At 38.0% G+C, this 8,143-nt stretch overlaps 1 long non-coding RNA gene across 1 annotated transcript; it reads left to right on the top strand.

Moving 5' to 3' along the window:
* Positions 1-449: 449 nt before the first annotated feature.
* Positions 450-7,459, top strand: LOC105522890. The gene is made up of 2 exons (XR_001003505.1): positions 450-677; positions 6,766-7,459. It is a non-coding gene; the product is annotated as an uncharacterized LOC105522890 (long non-coding RNA).
* Positions 7,460-8,143: the final 684 nt, after the last annotated feature.

The following is an 8,143-nucleotide window of genomic DNA, read 5'->3' as shown; positions in this document are numbered from 1 at the left end:
ATTATATTGTAGGAGTGATGCAGCTGGAGGCTACACGATTTTGACCCTCCCTAAACTGCTCCTAAGATCAGTGTTTAATATTATTTTGCAGACCCTGCACTGGATTAATCAGCTGGCACCACCCAGATCGATAAACTCTCTCATCTGATCTTGCGGTCCCCACCCAGGAACTGACTCAGTGCAAAAGGACAGTTTCAATTCCCTATGATTTTAGCTCCTACCCAACCAGTCAGCACTCTTGACACACTGGCCTTTCCCCATCCACCAAATTGTTCTTAGAAACCCTGATTCCCGAATGCTAAGGGAGACTGATTTGAGTAATAGTAAAATTACTGTCTCCCACACAGCTGGCTCTGTGTGAATTGCTCTTTATTGCAATTCCCCTGTCTTGAGAAATCACTTCTGTCTAGGCAGCGGGCAAGGTGAGCCCATTGGGCAGTTACAAGCAGACACAGACACACAAAGAGACTCTCATGTGAAAAGACAGACACACAGAGAGAACATCGTAAGAGGACAGAGGAAGAGATTGGAGAGAAGCAACTGTAAGCCAAGGAACACCAAAGACTGCAGGAAACCCCAAAAACTAGGAACAGGGCATGGAACAGATTCTCAGAACCCATATTCACAGAAACAGTCCCTGCCAACACCTGAAATTCAAGCTTCTGGATTCCAGATCTGTGAGTGAATACATGTCTGTTGTTCCCAGCTATCCACAGTCCCAGGAATCTCATTCAGTCATTACTTGTTTGTCTTTCCCGATATTTCTACGTCCCATGGTTGAATCTTTGTCATTGAGGTCCATTTTCTGATTCATTATCTCTCTGGCTACTTTTCTTTTTTCCACTTGTGATTTCTTTTCCCTGCTTCCTCCCTAACTGTCAAGACACAGAATCAATTGGGAAGAGGGAAAAGGGCATGAAGTACCCTGTGGTTTTCTCCCTGCGTAGCTCGTGTGCTAGAGAGGACATGAATCTACACCCTTCCTTCCTTCCTGTGGGGAGTTGAGTGGATTCCATAGGTATAATATGTTCTTTTTTTCTTTTTTCCGGGACAGAGTCTTGCTCTGTAGCCCAGGCCGGAGTGCGATGGCATGATCTCGGCTCATTGCAACCTCCGCCTCCCGGGTTCAAGCTATTCTCCTATCTCAGCTTCCTGAGTAGCTGGGATTACAGGCATCCACCACCATGCCTGGATAATTTTTGTGTTTTTAGTAGAGACAGAGTTTCACCATGTTGGCCAGGCTGGTCTCGAACTCCTGACCTCAAGTGATCCACTCGCCTAAGCCTCCCAAAGTGCTGGGATTACAGGCATAAGCCACAGGACCAAATCTCAGAAAATATATCGTACTAGATAAGGTAATGCTCAAAACCCATTTTCTTGTCCTTGTTAGCAATGTGATGTCTCACTTTCCTGACCTAGCTCCTCAGATTTGCAAAACAAATTTCTATATTTTATCATGAAGTTATGTAAATTATGACCATGATTTTCCTCTCACTCAGAGAGCATAAGAAAAGCTTTTTCTACCTGCATTCAAACAGTGTGCATATATTAAAGTGTATGTACTGAAGAACATACAGTAGTTATTTTACACATTGAGACTGGAAATTAGCTTCCTCTATGCATTTGCATTTTTGTTTAAAGGAGGTTATGTGAGCTCAGTGGTTTTTGAACTCATTAAGTCCTTCCCATTCAGCACAGAGATTAAAGGGTAGATATTCACTGTAAGAGTACTCATAAATGTGTCTGCTGAACTCACATAAATGTGTACTCACTGTAAGAGTACTCTTAAATGTGTCTGCTGGAGCCAGTAACTTCATCAATTAAAACTTAAGTTTGCTTTAAACTTTATCATTTGAGACTTAACATACATTAATAGGTTAAAAAATAGCACAATAACTGTAATAATTAGAACAACTGTAATAACACATGCTTTAATCCCTCAAGACATTGTCATTTAATATCTCACATCAAAGAAAAATTATATTGTCTCATTGTAGCTTTAAATTATTTCTTCAAATAGTTTATAATAAAAGAGCGCATTCTGTCCAAAAGTTTTGTGCCTGAGAGGACTATAAGTGACTTTCAAAGTTATGACCAAAGAGATCAAAAGAAAATGTTCAATACATGTATACTCTGGCAAAAACCCAATACATACGTATAATTCTTGCAACAATCCTTGAAATCCATAGACATGTTTTTGAAGAATGTTTACAGTATTTTATTTGCATGTTGTTGTATGAATTGTAGGCATGGAACTTGCCTTTTGAATAGGTCTTCTCTGACATAAATGCTGACACAGACAATTTGTTTTTCCTACAATTTCTAGGTGAGTGCTTCTCAAAATTTAGCATGCATATGAATCATCTAGGGATTTTGTTAAAATACAAGCCCTGCCTGGATTGTTCAGGGGTGAAGTACATAGAATCTGCATTTCTAATAAACTCTGCGGTTGAGTTGATGCAACTGCAAGGATTTGATCTACAGATCTACAGTGTCCAATATGGTGGCCACTAGCCACATGTGGTCAATTACATTTAATAAATTTAAGTTAAATTAAAAATCCAGTCCCTTATTTTCAATAGCTGCATATCAGTTGTTAACAGCCAGGTGTGGCTTGTGGTTATTCTATTGCAAAGCTCAGATATACAATATTTTCATCATTGCAGAAAGTTCTATCGGAAAACTCTGTTCTTCAAGATGGCAGAAGAAAGAGTGAATTCTGTTTCTGAAAGGAATAGTATATTGATGTTTTTCAATATAGTGACATAATTCCGAAAGTAAAAATATTTTCAAAAGCATTTTCTGACTGTTCTCTAGTGATGTTTAAGGAATTACTACAATATATAAAATCTATTGTATACGAGAGCACAGTTGAATCAAGATCAAGATTTTCTTTATCTGAGAACTGATATTGTATTTTTTAATAGTCACTTCTGAAATATCAACCATATATATACAGAGATTTCATTTCAATCAAGCAAATGTGCTTAGAAGATGACCTTTCCATGCAAGATAAGTTAAATGTGGTGGCATTATAATACTGTATGTTTTATTATTTCTATATTCTTCAGTTTAATGCAGAGTGGAAAAAAATGATGGCTATCTTTTTTTCTAAAGCTCAATAAAGTATTATTAAGTGAGCCCTGGAAGGCATTTATTAAACTGTTATAAGCCAGGGTGCTGGGGCAGCAAAACGGCAGGATATTGGTTTCCAGGGTCTAACTTCGTATTCCTGAACTAACTTAATTTGTGTGTTTTATGGACTTGATGTTCAAAAGAAAGTATCAGATTTCACAGAAAAAAAAAGTGACGATATCTTTCAGTTCTCAATGGCCATTTCTCATGCATTTTGAATAAGTGTTAGTCATCTAGAAATCAGCAAACTGCTTTAGGATAGGAGGCTATTGGTAGAGACTCAGGGGTAGATCCCTGAAGAAGTGTCAACATCACTTCAGAATGAAGTAAAATGAAAATGTATTTTCTCTACTCACCCTTATTCTTTCAGTTTCCTAGATACCTACTCATCTCTTATTCATCAAGTGGTACCTTTTGGGAAAATTTTAACTATCTTTCTGTTAAACTATCAAGATCGAGCTTGAAAATAAGGAAGGAGATGCAATGTTAGGAAATAAAATAATGAAGTGGGTCCTGTGTAATCCCAGTATTTTGAGAGGATGAGACTGGAGGATCCCTTGAGCCCAGGAGTTTGAGACTAGCCTGGGCAACATAGCAAGACCCTATCTCTACCAAAAAAAAAAAAATTAGCTGGGCATGGTGACTTGTAGCATGTAGTCCCAGCTACTTAGGAGGATGAGGTAGAAGGAACACTTGAACCCGGGAGATCAAGGCTGCCGTGAGCTTGATCACACCACTGCAGTCCAGCCTGGGTGACAGAACGAAACCCTGTCTAAAAAAAAAAAAAAAAAAAAGAAATTATTTAGATGAAGCATATGGCTGTTTCCCTGAGAAGTGCCTCTCTGTTAAATCATGAGTTGATTGTAGGAAGAATGTCTTCTTCCTCCAAATATGATCAATTATCATAATATACTCCAACAAAATGAAGACAATGTTTTCAAGAAATGATAACAAAATATTTATTTTGAACTGTGTTTGCTTATTGAAGTATATATGGTCTCACAATTTTAGTAAACCACTTTTTTAAAATTCTCATCTCTTTTCTATTTAACATTCAATTTGGTAAACTTTTTTGCATACATAATATGCCCTTTACATGCTGTATTATATGTAATTCATCATGCCTTTTGTGTTTTAGAAAACTCACCACTAACAGTTAACTGTTCATCATTTCTACCCATCAGAGTTTCAGTTAAATACATTTTTAAAAGCACTTGTCTAAAGTCTAATTGTAATGTTTTTGTTTTGTTTGTTTGTTTTTTGAGACAGGGCCTGTCTCTGTCACTCAGGCTGGGGTGCAGTGGCATGATGACAGCTCACTGCAATGTCTGCCTCCAAGGCTCGAGCAATCCTCCCATCTCAGCCTCCTGAGTAGTTGGGACCACAGGCGTGCGCCACCACACCTGGCTAATTTTTTTGCATTTTTAGTAAAGACAGAGTTTCTCCATGTTTCCCAGACTGGTCTCGAACTCCTGAGCTCAAGAGATTCACCCACCTTGGCCTCCCAAAGTGCTGGGTTTACAGGCATGAGCCACCATGCCTGGCCTAATTGCAGTGTATTATTGAAATGTTAAAATATGGTTGTCTATTAATCCCTCTTCCTCTCTCTCTCCCTCTCTCTTTCTCTTTCATTTTGTCTCCCTCTCTCTTTCATCTAAATAGTCTTCAAAAGTATTGTCCATGATACATGTGGATTGCCAATATTCCCAGTGGTGATTGCTAAAAATGATGGTGTCTATGTTAAAGAGTCTTACCAGGGGAATTTTGTGAAACTAAAATTTGAAATCCACTATCTCCATGCAAAGTTTAAGGACCAGATTTTGACTGAGCTATTGAGTAGCCATCAGGTAACTTTTCTCTCACTGTATTTTGCTTGGCTCTTTACCATATCAACTGTTTCCTGGGCTCTTATCTCTGAAGCCAATTGCATGAACAGTGATTAAAAATATATTTTTTTAATTTAACTTTGATGTTTGGAGACCATTTATTTGCTAGTTTTCTCTCCAAACAATGCTATTTATATTCCTATGTGAATTCTGAAATTGGCAATTTTTATTAAATAAACCTACAGTGAAATCAGAAAATGCATGCAGTAAGTTATTCTTGGGCCTTCTTATAAGGAATATTTTTAAAGATATGAATTATAAAAGTAAAATAAATGTCCAAGAGAATGATGTTTCGCAAATGTCCTAAAAACTGGTACCCTGATTTCAGTACAATGAAAGATATCTGAATATATGTCAATAGGATCTCCTTTATTTCCCTCATCTCAAAGTTTAAATGCTTGTCACTCAAATAGACAGTTTGCATCTTAAGTCTGATGACTGACTTATGACTCTGTGCATGTGAAAATTAGTGTGTTCAGAATCTTTAGTTTTTAGTGAATACAGCAGGTCATGCAAATAATAGTTCAGCTCAACATTTCAATTATGTCAATATGCTTACTTCTTTAAATTAATTACTTAAGGTGGCATCTGTTATAAACATAATACTTCAATTTTGTGGTCATGAGAAGGGATGCAGCTTTAACGTACACAAGAGACTTATAAGTTTATTATAATCTTTTCTGAACCTGAAAATGCATGGAGGTGGTTAGCTACTTATGAAACATTCTGATGATGTATGAATGAGGGCAGACATGGTATATATAATGGCTTTTTAATTGCTTTGGGTTTAATCTTTGATGATAACCCAACTTAAATGCAGTAATCTTTTACTACATAGCTTCTTCGAAATGTGTGCGAAAAAATCTTTTGACATACATAAGTAGCAAATATTCACAAAACATCATCATGCATTTATTAAAATACAGTGTTTCTTCCCACTTGATACTGTCTACATATAGGTTTCATTTCTATCAATATGGCAAATTTTTCAGACAATTCCAACAGCTGTATAGAGTGTTAAACAGATTAGAGGGTCCATAATCCATGGTACCGAATGGTTTTATGGAACTACATTGGAAGGAATTGTTTGAACTTGATGAAAACATTAATCATCAGATTTAAAGATGATGGTTAAAACAAAACAAAAAAAAGTCAATGAACCCGAAAGGTATGAATCCCTTTCTGAGGTCAACAAGAAGATAATATTTCAAATGGAAACCTGCCTAGAGAAGGTAGTATATGAATTTACTTTATGTACATCTCCTTCACAAGATACTGGCTTTAAAAGCAATGGAGCCATTCTGAACATTTGGAAGGAAAAGTTTAAGTTCCAGTGCACCGAGATTGGCTGTTATAGAGATATTTCTAATGTTGAGAGATTCCCATTTTAGAGAACCCTTAGATTAAGATGGTGGGAATCACTAAATGATTATCCCCACCTCTACTGCTTATTGACTGCTCTTTAAGAAAGTGGGCCGGTCACGGGGTTGGGGGAGTGGGGAGGGATAGCAGTAGGAGAAATACCTAATGTAAACGACGAATTAATGGGGCAGCACACCAACATGGCACTTACGTACACATGTAACAAACCTGCACGATGTGCACATGTACCCTAGAACTTAAAGTATAATAATAATAAATAAAATAAAAAAAGAAAGTGTCATTAGACTATTAGGAGAAATCTTGTAGGGTAAAGGATGCTTCCTTCAATCTCATAGCATCAGCTCTCTTTCTCCCTTTTCAGAAGCAAACCTGTGCTTAGATAACGATTACGCCAAACCACCGAATTCAAGAAAAAGCTTATCATGCCCAACTATTGCATGACAGTATGTGAAAGCCAATCAACTAAAGATATTTTAGGAGAATAAAATATTGGGAGAGCACTGGAGTAAGTACAGTCATTCCTGGAATGGAAGCATTTAATTAAAATGACTATAAGCCTGAAGTGACCAGGGGGTGGGAACATCCTTGATAAGAAGATAGTGAAGCATATAACACTCTTGGATAGATGGTGCTGATGGAACATTTTGAGGAGACCCAAGTTGGTGGAGGTAATGGGAGACTCAGGACAACAGAAAGTATGGGATTTTCAATGCTGCAGAAATGGGGCTGATATGATTCGGCTCTGTCCCCCCCCAAATCTCGCCTTGAACCATAGTCCCATAATTCCCATGTGTGGTGGAAGGGACCCAGTGGGAGGTAATTGAATCATGGAGGCGGGTCTCTCCCATGCTATTCTCATGATAGTGAATAAGTCTCACGAGATCTGATGGTTTTATAAAGGGGAGTTTCCCTACACAAGTTCTGTCTTGCCTGCTGCATGTAAGACGTGACTTTGCTCCTTATTCACCTTCTGCCATGATTGTGATGCCTCCCCAGCCATGAGTGAGCCAAACTCACTCTTACTGGAAGTCAATTAAACCTCTCTCCTTTATAAACTACCCAGTCTTAGATATGTCTTTATTAGCAGCATGAGAACGGACTAATACAGGGGCTGTGTTCTGAGTAGCACAGAAATTTAACACTTGGCATCACAGAATGGCCCCAGCCTGAGCTAGCACTGGGTGAGTGGTCAGCTCATAGTACAAGCTGCTTTTAGTAAACTTCTTGGGAACTGCAACCAGCCTAAAGCTAAAATCACAGTAAATAAGCATGAGTGGATATAAAAGAGAGATGATAGATTTGTGATTTGTTGACATAACCACCAGGACATCTGTATCACAAGTGAAAAGTGCAGCCCGATTCCCAGATGCTGACCGCCATGCAGGGAAAGGCTTAGCAATGCAGTGAATTCCTAATTCATTTATTAGCTTTGATGGCTTTTCATGGACTGGGAGGGAAATCCCTAAAACATATGGATCTTATATCCTCTTGTGAAGAAGGTTGGTTTCACAAGGCAGAAGGAAAAGAGAGAAAGAGCTAGTAGGAGAGCAACATATGAGGTTGCTTCTTTCTCTTATATGAACTTTGTGAATATTATTTTCAACTCAGACCTAGAATCTGTACCATCATGTTCCCTTATCACCAGCCACAGACCCACCAACCCACTCACTCTTACACACACGTGTAAGGACAAAAAAAACAACAGATACTCTGTTTCTCCAAGATGCACTCTGGTCTCA

Source organism: Colobus angolensis, unplaced genomic scaffold, assembly GCF_000951035.1.
Source record: "Colobus angolensis palliatus isolate OR3802 unplaced genomic scaffold, Cang.pa_1.0 Scaffold444, whole genome shotgun sequence".
In the NCBI taxonomy this organism is placed as follows: Eukaryota; Metazoa; Chordata; class Mammalia; order Primates; family Cercopithecidae; genus Colobus; species Colobus angolensis.
This window is presented reverse-complemented; position numbering and strand designations above follow the sequence as displayed.